Below are 12,820 nucleotides of genomic sequence, written 5' to 3'. Positions count from 1 at the left end.
AAGGGGTACAATTTATTTACAATCAAGTTAACATAGTTAATTGTCCGGGTAATGGCTTTTGACATGTGTATAAACCCACATACCCAGCATCCCAATCAATATATAGAATATTAGCATCACTCCAGAAAGCTCCCTGTGTCTCTTTGCAGCCAATCCTCACCTGACACATCCCAAGCAACCATTGTTCAACTTTCTGTCACTGGACTCGGTTTTGCTCATTCTATAAATTTATAGAAATCGAATCATACAGTGTACGGTTTTTTGGTCTGGCTTCTTCCATTTAGCATAATGAGATTCATCCACATTTTTGCATATATCAATGGTTCCTTTCTGCTCTATATGCCATGGTTTGTTTATCAATTCACCTATTGGTAAACATGTGGGTTGTTACTAATTTAGCTTTATTGAGCTGTCTGCTGTGAAAATACAAGTCTGTGTGGACAACAGCCTGGATGAAGGTGAGGCAAGCCAAGAAGCCTAGGTCACAAAATTTAAGGAGGCACTCACTCTTGGGTTCATATAAGTGCCAACCCTGCACTTGTACAACCCTGAAAGTGAGTGCCTCCTTAAATTTCCCACTTGAAGCACTTTGCTTGCCTCACCCTCATCCAGGCCCTGGTGTGGACAAACATCTTGACTTTTCCTGGGTAAATACCTAGGAGTGGAATTGCTGGATCACAGGAGAGTTATGTGTTTAACTTCATAAAAAAAGAAAACTGTCAGTTTCCCAAAGGGGTTGCATCACTCTACACTCCCACCAGCAGTTGATGAGACTTCCAGTTGCTTTACATCCTCACCAACAAGTGTATTTCCAGTCTTTTCTGTTCTGTTGCCACAGACCAATTGCTTCTCATAAATATGGCTCATCCCTGTGATTCTTGTCATTCTCATCTTCTTGGCTTCCCTAATCCAAACCAGATTCAGGAGAGCTTTTGCTGAACTGTTTCCATGTGCATTGTTGTAAACAAAAGAAATACAGCTGTGCAGCTCTCAGTGAGCTCTTCATCTTCAGGAAGAGTGTTTTCGCTGGACCGTTGCTGACATCTGCCCCCTACTGGGTCCCTTTACTTCTCTTTGAGTTTCTTTTCCATTCTCTTTCATAGCTTCTATCTGATCTCAGCTGCTTTTGTTAGCCCTTACACGTATTTTGGTACCTGTGGATTCTATCTTCTACCTTTGCCGAAAATAGAGTTTTCAAAGTTTTCCTTTTTGCTTTTGCACAGTTTTCTAAGAGTAAAAGAGTCAAAGTGCTCATTTATGTATCCATATTGAATAGGAAATCTTTATTTGTATTTCTGAGTAAACTGTGGAAGCAGAGGTGGAGATTTGTATAGTTGGAAAGAAGATAAAATTGTGTTAATTTCTAATTAGGACTGCATAAGGTGATAAGGTTGATAGAATCTAAACAGTATCTGAAAATGATGCAACCTTTTTTCAAGGGTGTGGTGGCCAGGTATAGGAAAGAATCCTTTTTTTTTTTTTTTTAAGATTTTATTTATTTGACAGAGAGAGACACAGCGAGAGAGGGAACACAAGCAGGGGGAGTGGGAGAGGGAGAAGCAGGCTCCCCACTGAGCAGGGAGCCCGACGCGGGGCTCGATCCCAGGACTCTGGGAATCATGACCTGAGCCGAAACCAGGCGCTTAACGACTGAGCCACCCAGGCGCCCCGAAAGAATCCTTATTATAGTGAATGTACCCCAGGAGCAAATTGGGGAAGGCAAATTCCCACTTGCATCAGTAATTCCAACAGGGAGTTCTGTGGTTCTCATAAGATTTGGCTTTCTTTACTAAGACATTGGAAAGAGCCATAGAACCAATGAGATTCAAGGCCTGGATGTGACATGGGCTCAGAAGCATTCCAAGCACAGTTCCTGGCACTGAGCAATGAACTGGTGGTTTCTTCCAGGGATGGGGTGAGCTCACTGCCCTTCCGACTTTAAACTGAGCATGAACCTGCGTTCTTTTCTCTTTCCTTGGTGAAATGAACCAACTGGGGTATATTTTTAAAAACATATGCATAGGTTATAGAACATACAAAGATTTTAAATGTATGTATGTAAAGTAATGTATGTTTACAAAATAATTTAGACTGTGTGGACAGTGAAGAGTAAAAGTCTTAAGCAAAACAGTAAGTACTGTTATTCATGATTCTAGATTTTAACGCCACAAATCTCTGTATGTCTATATACAAACATTTCTATGAATACATAATACAGGGTATGGAGAGTAATACTCATATGCTGGTAACTGTAATTCTTTGAAGAAGAGAGTGAATTTGGGAGAAGGGAATTTTTCACTATTTATATACTTATACATTGTCTAACATTTCTAATACTAAGAATATATTCATGTATAAGACAGCTTTATGGAGGTATAATTGACATACAATAAACTAACACATATTTAAATTTATTTATTTATTTATTTAAACTGTGTGTATTGAATGTGTATAATTTGATAAGTTAAAATCTATATTCACTTGTGAAACCATCACCACAATCAAGGTAGTGAAAATATTTGTCACCTGGAAAGTTTCCTTATGACCTTTCATAATCTCTCCTCTCCTGACCTCCCCACCCACTCCCAGGAAACCACTGATATGTTTTCTGTCACTGAAGATTATTTAACATCTAGAATATGAAATTAAATGGAATATGTTTTCTGACTTCTTTTACTCAGCATAATTATTTTAAGATTTATCCCTTTTGTAGCTGTATCAGTAGTTTATTCTTTTTTGAGTGTAAGTCATTACATCATTTTTATTTTATTTATTTATTTTTTTAGTTACATAATTTTTCAAGGGAAAATTCATGGAGAAGGAAGCAAGAGAAGGCTAGATAACACATACGCCTCAAACATACTGAAATGTTGCCATCCATTTTAAAGTGTTACTTAAAGTTTTAAATGTATTAAAAAGATAATGTTGCCTTACCTCACACAGCCCCATTTCCAGGAGCAACCACAAAAGAGTTTATGCAAGCTTCAAAAAACCTGACTAGGTGATTTTTTAAAAGATGTAGTTTTTTAAATTATAAAAGCAACATATGCTCCCCGCGACGTGTTAAGGAAAACACCACGTGTGTAGACAGGAGCCCAGGGCTCGAGGGACGTAGCTAAAGGGATTCGCCGGCCGCGCTCAGTTGTCCCAGGTCCCAGGTCCCAGGTCCCACCGCCCCCCCCCCCCCCCCCCCCGTCCCCGGTCCCCGGAGCACGGCCCTGCCTTGCAGTGGCAGCAACAGGCCGCCAGGTGGTGCTGTGGCGCCGGGCTCCGGAGCTTGGTGACAGGAGGGGAGAAGCCGCGCGCGCGGGGACACGTGACCCGGGTCTCTGGCTGGGGCTCCGGGATCACGTGACGGGGCCCGGAAGCCGCGGGCCCCGGCAGCTAAGGGGGATGGCTGGGGCTCCGCGCTGAGGCGAGGACCGGTGGGCTGCGCTGACGCGGGAGCCAGAGCCGGAGCCGAGCCCGAGCCGGAGCCGAGCCCGAGCCGGAGCTCGAGCGGTGAGTCCTCGCGCTGCCTGGCCGGGGCTGGCGGCGAGTCACCGCCTCAGGCAGGACTCACGTCGCCTTTCTGTGGGGCGCAGCGGATGCTCCGGGGCAGGCACTGACCGGCTCGGGGTGCGGGTCCGAGTCTCCTCGGCTTCCCCGCCTACGCCGCGGTAAGATGCGGGCACGCCTCCGGGGATGAGGCGAACTGGAGGCGCTGTCTCCCTTGACCTCTCCTTGCCGTTTGACAGGTGGGGAAACTGAGGTACCGAAATGGGAAAGGTCACCCAGACGACCAGCCAGGGCTTCTTCCACGCTTCCCAAAGGGGCCCAGTCGTCTCGGGCAAGTCACCCGCCCTCTGTGGGAGCCCTGCTGGGGACTTGCGAATAGTGGGGTCTTTGGGTCATAGAACACCAGAACTGGGACCCTTCCCGGGAAATCATCTGGTGCAACCCCCTTCTAGGACAGTTGGGGAAATCGAGGCTCGGGGCTTGCCTAAGGTCACCCCGTGAGTTAGTGGCAGCCCTCTGCGACTAGAATCCAAGTCTCCCCGAGCTCCAGCAGCTGTTTGCCTTTCCACCACACTGCCTCCTGCGGACAGCTTGACATGGGAAAAGGCACCCTTTTCCTGTGCTCTCCTCTTCTGGCGCTCCCTTTTTTAGCTCTGCATTCTCCATCTCCCGGATTGGCTTGGCTCTGGGTGTGGTCCCCTGTTCCAATGTTCACGATTTTTTCTGCAGCCTCATCACTCTGTGGGTTTTGCTTCTAACGTCCTGCTCTTTTGTGTAAATGGTGCTGAAATATGAAATAAGAACTGGATTATGCCCCTGGGAGGGTAGGTGGCTCCCAGCAGGAGTTGTGGAGAGCCCTGGCATTGACCTGAAGAATGTAAAGCCCTGGGCTTCAGTTTTTCTGTAGCTTGCTTGTCTCATTTGGGGAATATTGGTTATTTGGATGCAGTCGTTTGAGGCTTGCTGAAATGAGATAGCGGCGCAGCGTAATGGAAAGAACCGAGATTGGGGAATTGGGAAATTTTGTTCTAACTCTGACACTTGCTTTGCAGCCTTGGGTGACTCCCATCCTCGAGTGGGTTTGGGTTTCCCAGCCTGTGCAATGATGGAGTTGAATCCCTCAGGACCTCTTCCGCTCTGACATTCTGTGCCTCTAGCTCCGTTTGTCTTCTAACCTGAGCGGGTTGCCCCCTGTGTACATTACTGTCACCTTTCGACAAGGGTTAATCCAGTTGTCCAGGAAGCAGTCTCCCTACTTCACTTATTTGTAGGTTACCATGAAATCCCCTCCGTCTTCTTATCACTGTATTAAGTCCAATCTAAATGCTGACAGCTGAAAATGATTTTGACTGTCTTTAATTACTTTAACCACGATCAAGGCCCTCTTTGACTCTTGTTGAGAGCCTAGTCTACAGTAATTAACTTGTACATTTAGAGTATGTTTTCTTTAAAGATGTTTTTGTGGAGGAAGTAAAGGGGACACAAAAGACGGTCTTTTGCTCTGAGTTTGAGACTGTGGGGTGGAGGCCGTATGAAGAAGAGGCTGCTATTTTGCCGGTATTAAGTCTCTCTTCCTTTGTTTTCTGATTGTGCCATTTATAATGGCCTGCTGTTGAGTCCTTATTTTCCCTTTAAACCACATAGCTGTTCATTCAGCCCCATCTCTCTGGCAGCTTGAAGTTGCTCAGAGCTGTCTTTGTCTATTTTAAAGGCAGATTCCATTTCTTCTGCAGTATTCCTAAGACTACAACTAGGACCAATGGATGCAAGTGCCAAAGGGAAGTGGTTTCTGGGTGAGCGTAAGAACTTTCGAAGAATAAGAGCTCTTGCATGTTGCAGCACAGAGCATGGAGGTCCCTGTCACTGGAGATAATTGTCACTGGACAATTACATTTGGGAATGTTATAGGTTATGTTAATTGTGTTGGGTAGAGCTTTGGACTAAGATAAAGTTTGAGGTTTTCTTCCAACTCGGGGTTCTTGTGAAATTCTAGGACTGGACTTGTTAGCATGTAGAATGTAAAGTAGAGTGGGTGTCCACTTTTGTGACTGCTTTATTTTTTCCCCTTGCCTCAGACAACTACTTTCTCTTGTGTTAAGTACTCTTGTTTTTGTTTTTTTTTTTAATCCCTCCTCCCCTCCCCAGGGAGTGTCTCAATTCTTTAAATGCTTGCTATCTCTTCCAAGGTCAGATGCCGAAGAGTCATTGTGCTGTTAATGATACATTTCTTCTTTCCACCCTGACCTGAAAGCAAGGCCCTAGAACTGGGCTGAGTGAATGGACTTTGGCTTCTACTTTGGCTGGCCTGGCTCTGATAACCCCTTCCAGAAGTGTGTGACTAACTGACTACTAACATCTGGGCTAGCTTTTCTCTTTGTTCCACAGAGGAAACTCACAGTGAGTCTTTTTACCTCAACCCAAACCTTGGAGGAATCCTGAGTCTCCCTCCTTCAGCCAGGCCTTACTGGGTCTAAGCACACAAAGCTAGCTCTGTTTTATGGGTGTGGGGTCCCATGGATGAGACATCGTAAATGTGCCAAAATAGAAACCTCATGATGTTGGATTTGGTGCCATCTCTTCTTTTATCTCCCAAACATTTCTCTTGGAAGCCTTGACACCCAGGGCCGGTTCTCAATGACCCTCTGTAGTACGAAATACTCCTCTGTGCTTCCCTATTCCGTGAAGTCAGGAATCTGTCAGTTCCTGGGATGCTCATGGCACATAGACCACCATTTCCAAGTTGAGGACCTGGCTCAGTTCTCCAGAGTGATGAAATGGAGAAGAACTGCAGAATTGCACGTTTGCCTAGTGAACTTTCTGACTTCCTGCTCTTGAACTTCTCTATAGTGATAGGTGTTTAGTATTGTGTGTAAGAAGTGAGCGTATTTGTCTTGTCAGCCCCTCCTGTGCAGAGCCTGCTGAGGTCAGCAGCTGCTTTGCGGCTGCCCTCTCACCAGACGCTTTTAGGGAGGAGTCAAATTATGGAATATACTTCTGTGGTAGGTTAAATGGATTTTTATCTGATGCCCTTTAAAAACAAATCACGTGGAAGTTAGAAATTTTCACTTTCCTCCTTGTAGACCACACATAGCAACACAATCTGTGTCCTTGTTCATGACTTTGGAATTCCAGCAATAGAGAAGAGAAAAATGCATCTAGAGAATTTGCTCTTTCTCTGGGTTCCAAAGTCTAACCCATTGTAATTGTTTCAGAATAATGGGTGGCACTTGCAGTCTGCAAATATCACCAATCCATGAACTCTGGTAGGAGATGAGGCCTGGGGTATACCTATCATAATAAGATCATATGTATTTTTCTAGTGCCTATAAATCCACCTGTAATCAAGATCATTTAGGAAGATGGTTAAAAATAAAAATGCTCAGGTTGAATCAGATTGGGCCGAGAAATCTGTTTGGTTTTTTAAAGCAGTTTTATTGAGATATAATTCACATGACATGGCCTACAGTTCAACCATTTAAAGTGTACAATTGAGTGGCTTTTAGTATACTCACAGAGATGTGCAACTATCACCACAATCAATTTTAGAACCTTTCCACCACCCCAAAAGAAACTATTCCTTAGGTGTCCCCCGCTAATTCCTCTTAACTCCATACCCCAAGCCCTAGGCAACTATTACTCTGTTTTCTGTTCTAGACTTTTATATGAACAAAATCATACAATATATGGTGCTCTGTGACTGACTTTTCTCCGATTAGAATAATATTTTCAAGGTTCACCCATGTGGTCACATGTATCTGTATTTAATATCTTTTTATTGGTAAATAATATTATATCAATATACCACGTTTCATTTATCGATCCATTCATCAGGTTTGTTTCCACATTTTGGCTCCTAGGAATAATGCTGCTTTGAACATTTGTGTACCAAGTTTTTCTGTGGACATAGATTTTCATTTTAGGATATACCTAGGAGTAGAATTGCTGGGTCATATGGTAACTATGTTTTGAGGAACTGCAAGACTGTTGTCCAAAGTGGCTGCACCATTTTACATTCCCACCAACTGTGTTAGGGGGTTCTCATTTCTCCACAACTTCACCAATATTTATTATCATCTATCTTTGATTTTAGCCATCTTGGTGGATATGAAGTGGTTTTTGATCTGCATTTACCTGATGACCAGTGATACTGAGTATCTTTTCATGTGATTATTGGCCATTTTCACATCTTTGGCAATATGACTATCCAGATGCTTTGCCTATTTTTTAATTGGATTGACTTTTTATTATTGAGTTGTAATATTTCGTTATATTTTCTGGATATAAGGCTCTTTTCAGAAATATGATTTGCAGAAATTTTCTCCCATTGTGTGGGTTGTTTTTCACTTTCTTGATGGTGTCCTTTGAGGCACAAACATTTTTAATTTTGATAATGTCTAATTTACCTATTTTTTTCTTTTTTCTTTTTTTTGCTTGTGCTTTTGTTGTCATATGTAAGAAACCATTGCCTAATCTGAGGTCGTGAAGATTTACGCTTATGTTTTCTTCTAAGAGTTTTATGGTTTAACTCCTGTGTTTAGGTCTTTGATCTGTTTTGAGTTAATTTTTGCCTGTGGTGTGAGGTAGAGGTCCAACTTTATTCTTTGAATGTGAATATCCAGTAGTCCCAGCATGATTTGGTGAAAAGATGATTCTTTCCCCGTTGAATTATCTTGGCACCCTTGTCAAAAATCAATTGATCATAGATGTGTTTATTTCTGGACTCTCAATTGTATTCTGTTGATCTATATGTCTATCCTTATGCCAGTACCATATTGTCTTGATTATTGTAGCTTTGTACTAAGTTTTGAAATTGGGAAGTCCTCCAACTTTGTTCTTCTTTTCCAAAATTGTTTTGGCTAATCTGAGCCTCTTGAATTTCCACATGAATTTTAGAATCAGCTTGTCAGTTTCTGCAAAAAGGCAACTGGGATTTTGAATGGCATTCAACTGAAACTGTAGGTCAGTTTGGGGAATATTGCCATCTTAACAACATTGAATCTTCTGTGAACATTGGGATGTTTTTTCAATTTTTTAGGCCTTTAATTTCTTTCAACAATATTTTGTAGTTTTCATGTACAAGTCTTACACATGCTTGGCTTAAATTTACTCCTAAGAATTTTATTCTTTTTGATGCTATTGTAAACAGAACTGTTTTCTCAATTTAATTTTCTGATTGTTCATCGCAAGTGCATAGAAACGCAGCTGGTCTTTGTATACTGACCTTGTGTCTTACAATTCTGCTGAATTTACTAATTCTCCTAGTTTTAGTGGATAATTTTTTATATTTACAAGTCACTCTTAAAAGTATTGTTTAGTTTTTGGTGATGAAGCTAAATAACACTTTAGTAATTTAGTACTTTAGTGCTGCCTTTCCCTCCCTCCATTCCTTTTTCCTCCCCTGACCTTCCCATATGCCCCCAAAGAGAGCTATAAATATATATATAAGAGGGTTCTCTTTCCCTTGTTGGAATAGAAACCAATCAGTAAACTCTTAGATGGTTATTTTGAGAACATTTTATGTATTTTCAAAAGTGAGTAAATGTGAGGCTGATAGGTGGATGAAAGATGCTCAGTTTTTATTTTGCTGGAAATTAAAGAAATGTAAAATAAAACAAGTACAAGGATCCACCCATCTGTTTAAAATAACAAAAATTAAAATGATAAAAGCCAACATTGGCAGAGTTATGAAGAGACAGTCATGTCCATATATTGCTAGTGACCCTATAGGTTAGTTTAACCATTTGTATGTCAGGAACCATAAAAATGAACTTACTCACCTAGTTCTATGCCAAAGATATGTCTCAAAAATTAAAAACTATTTGTATGAGTTCTTACTAGCTGTGATATAAGAGATTAAAAAAAGAAAGCATAAGCCTCAAATCCAACAATTGGGAGCTAGTGAAGCAAATTATTATATCAGTATAATGATAGACCATTATATTGCAACTAAACATCATTGGTGTCTGTACTCTACAGATTCAAGGAAGAGTAGATATGAAATAAGTGGGAAAAACCTTAAAATAATGAGAATATTGATAACAAAAAATAGGTTATGTAAGAAAAAAAGAAAATTTGTTAAGGTTATACAAATAGCTGATAGATACTTCAGTGCAATTGTGGTTGAATGTATACTTGAAGAAAAAAATATTTTTCCACCAAACATGTAGACGTTTCTTACTTTGTAGTGGTTCACCCTTTTGGGTCTAAATATCTAACGAAAATTTTGACTTTGTGTTGATGAGCCACACAATATATAAACTCTCTTCTTTGTCCTCAAGAACCTGAAGGACAAGCTTGTCCTGAATTTTCACATATCATGCCCCTCATGTTAACAATTAGCAGGTGCTATTAAAATCTCCCATAGGGCAGGAATCATAATTGCACAAGAGATTTGGAAACCAAGTTTCATCAAAGGGAGCCCAGGGCAGGGTGGCATGGCCTTGGAGGCCAACACTCAGTGGGGACAGCTAGAGAGCAAGAGAAGGCAGCCTTGGGTGCAGAAAGAGCCACAGAAGGAACTCCAGGAGGGACTGCACCCACCCTCTATAGTGCTTGGATCCCTACTTCACAGCTCTGAGAAAGGTCTTCTGCTGGGACTTTCCTAGGGCTGGGGAACACGTTGTCTCCCAGAGCCGTCGGTTCCATTGGACAACTCCTTTTGATAAAGATTTTTCCTAATGTCTAGCCAAAGACCTGCCTCTCTCTACTTTCCACCTACTGATCCTATTTCTGACTCATCTTTGCCATCCCACAGGACAAGTCTTATCCATAGGACAGCTTTTAAAAGCAGTTTTTATACCTGCCAAGTTGCCAGTTCTCCAGTTTGAACCTTCTCAGTGCCTCTAGTCACCCCTCCTCAGGCTGGTGCTGAGCCCCGGCTACACCACAGTTTATTATCCCCTTAATAGTATACTGCCTGGAACAGAATACAATGCAGAACAAAACAGACGGTGCTGTCATTCTACCTGTGGTTCTCATCCTCGTGCAACCTAGAATTAGCTGATTTGGCATCTGTTATTAAATCATTGACTTCTGTCGAGCTTCATCAGCTAAAACTCATAAGTACTGTTATTTTTTTCTTTTCAACATGCATACAGTTGCCAAGCCACATTTGCTGGATCCTGCAGTTGTTTCTCAGACCTTGGATCTATAGATTTTAGCTTCTATTTGAGCAGTTTCTTAGCAATATTCTGCTGGGGGTAACTTCAGTTTTTATACACAACGTAAAGAAGCCTCTTTACAGTATTTGAAATAAATTGAGTGTCTGGGCCAAGTGAGCAACGGAGTGGTTTCTTCGTTGTTGGGGAGGGGTAGGGGAATTTGTCAGTCCCTGCATCCTGTCCCTTCTCCCTCAGTAATATGCAGGATTCACCTGGAAGGCTCTATTCCTCAGACACTTTGGTATGTTGGAAAAGACTAGAAATTAGCTGTTGTTTGCGTAGATGATTACATTAGTTGATTCCTGGAATATTAGCACTAGAGAGATGCTGAGAGGTTTTTCAGTTTATTGCCCCTTACCCCTTGCTGCACATTTGGGGTAAATAGAATTGTTCCCTGTTACTAAGGAAACTGGCGATAGAGTCAGCCTTGGAACCAGGCCTTCTGACATACATAGACACTGACCTATTAGCTTTGCTTGGATAGCAGCTTTCAACTGTTCATATTAAGATACTTTATAGATATTTTCCCCCTAGCGCTCTTATGAGTTTAATTCCCCCAGAGCTAGATGACTTCTTTGAATCCTTCCGGCATGCGAGTAAATGATGCTCTCTTAGATATTTAGCAAAGTCATTCTGGTAGTGAAGCTGGGCAGCATCCTCTCTGGGTCTTCCAGAGCCTTTACTGGCTTTCTGCCAGGCACTTTCCCTGTGGGATTATGTGGGTCCACTCTTCATTACGGTTGGTGGGGGGAAATGAGATACCCTGGATCACTTAGGGGCCAGAGTAGGGCCAGTTTCCAAAGAGTCCCCTGGGACTTGACCCATGGGAACCTTCAGCACAGAGCTATCCTCTGGCAGCTAGTGTTGGGGGTTGGGCAGGATTGTGATGACCCACAGGGATCCTGTCTCCTCACCAGGTATTGAGACAGCGCAGCAGATTCACGGTGGGCTTCAGCTGCATGCTGGGGGAGAGCCTGCTTATAGGCAGGCAGTTGTGCCCATCTGCTAAGTGTCAGAAGGATTTTTATTTGTAATTTTTAAGGTACATGTACTTTTCTTTACTCACTTGATTGCAGATTCTTGGAGGGTAGGAAGTTGACTCTCTCTCGTTATAATATTCCCTCATTGCAAGTGGCAGTGCCTTTAGTAGATGTTTCCAGGTTCAGGCAGGGCAGCAGGATCTATGTTTACTGCTTTGCTGCTACCTGCCTGTAGCAGAGCAAGTTCCTTCATCGTTTTGGGGGTTGATTCTTCATTTGTAAAATGATCAGTTTGGAGTGACCTCTGAAGGCTCTTTTAGTAATAGTGTCGAGGGTTCTGGGGGCTTACAGAACTCCCAAAATGTATCCTTATCGTGTGGCTCAGAGAAGTTGTTCTTCTCTTTTCTGTAGTAACATTACTGAGAAAGTCCACCCTGGAGACAATACCCTCACCATCCTTCCCCAGCACACAACAGAAAGGGTTTCTTCTTTCATCATCTTTACAAAGTTGGCAAATCCATAAAAATAAAAAAGAGTCTGGAGGGGAAGGATTGAAATGAGGGCCAGTGGTCAGCCCTGTCATGCTCCTGCTCTTCCTCTGAGCTGCTTGCAATTCTGGCTTATTGCAAGATAAGGGTCCTGGGGCAGGGGAGGAGGGTCACTGGTGACCTCCAAAGAGAACAGGATGGGCCAGAGGTCATGGTGTAGAGAGAGAGAGGAAGTCATCTGTTGGCTCTGGAACCTGGTGGGGAATCTGAGCAGAATTGGATGATTTGGAGGGGATTTTTTGAATGCAACAAGGTCCTTTTTCTAATGCATGCAGGAGAAAAATAAGATGTGAGGACTAGTCAGGTTCTCATCCTCTGAGATCTTGACTCCTGGGGAAGATGGACATAGATACAGTATAACTGTTGTTCAGTGTTCAAAGAAATCAGCTCAAAGGAGGGGATAGGTACTCCCCACCAAAGGAACAGGGAAGGCTTCCCGGAAGCACCTGTCTACATCTTCCCCCACCCATCCCACGCAGTGCCTCACCTTTGCTCTGTCCAGGTGTGTGATGGTAAATTTAGAAATGTATGAGTGGGGCATTGAGAAGGTTGGGAGACAGAAGCCAAGTGAGCTCAGCCCGCCCATGTGTACTTTGCACTTTTCCCATTTCCCTTGGTATCAGCCACTGTCACT

At 42.7% G+C, this 12,820-nt stretch overlaps 1 protein-coding gene across 8 annotated transcripts in view; it reads left to right on the top strand.

Moving 5' to 3' along the window:
• The first annotated feature begins 3,352 nt into the window (after positions 1 to 3,352).
• SLC36A1 (solute carrier family 36 member 1) overlaps positions 3,353 to 12,820 on the top strand; it is a 252,623-nt gene continuing 243,155 nt past the window's right edge. For 6 of the 8 annotated variants that reach the window (XM_027605690.2, XM_027605693.2, XM_027605692.2 and 3 more), the window contains exon 1: positions 3,353 to 3,501. The gene's annotated coding sequence lies outside the window, so the exon portion shown is untranslated. The other 2 variants (XM_027605689.2, XM_027605688.2) reach the window with 2 other exon arrangements.

The sequence above is a fragment of the Zalophus californianus genome, chromosome 5 (genome assembly GCF_009762305.2).
Source record: "Zalophus californianus isolate mZalCal1 chromosome 5, mZalCal1.pri.v2, whole genome shotgun sequence".
NCBI classification, from domain to species: Eukaryota; Metazoa; Chordata; class Mammalia; order Carnivora; family Otariidae; genus Zalophus; species Zalophus californianus.
The sequence above is the reverse complement of the archived record's forward strand: the minus strand, read 5'-3'. Positions and strand labels throughout refer to the sequence as shown.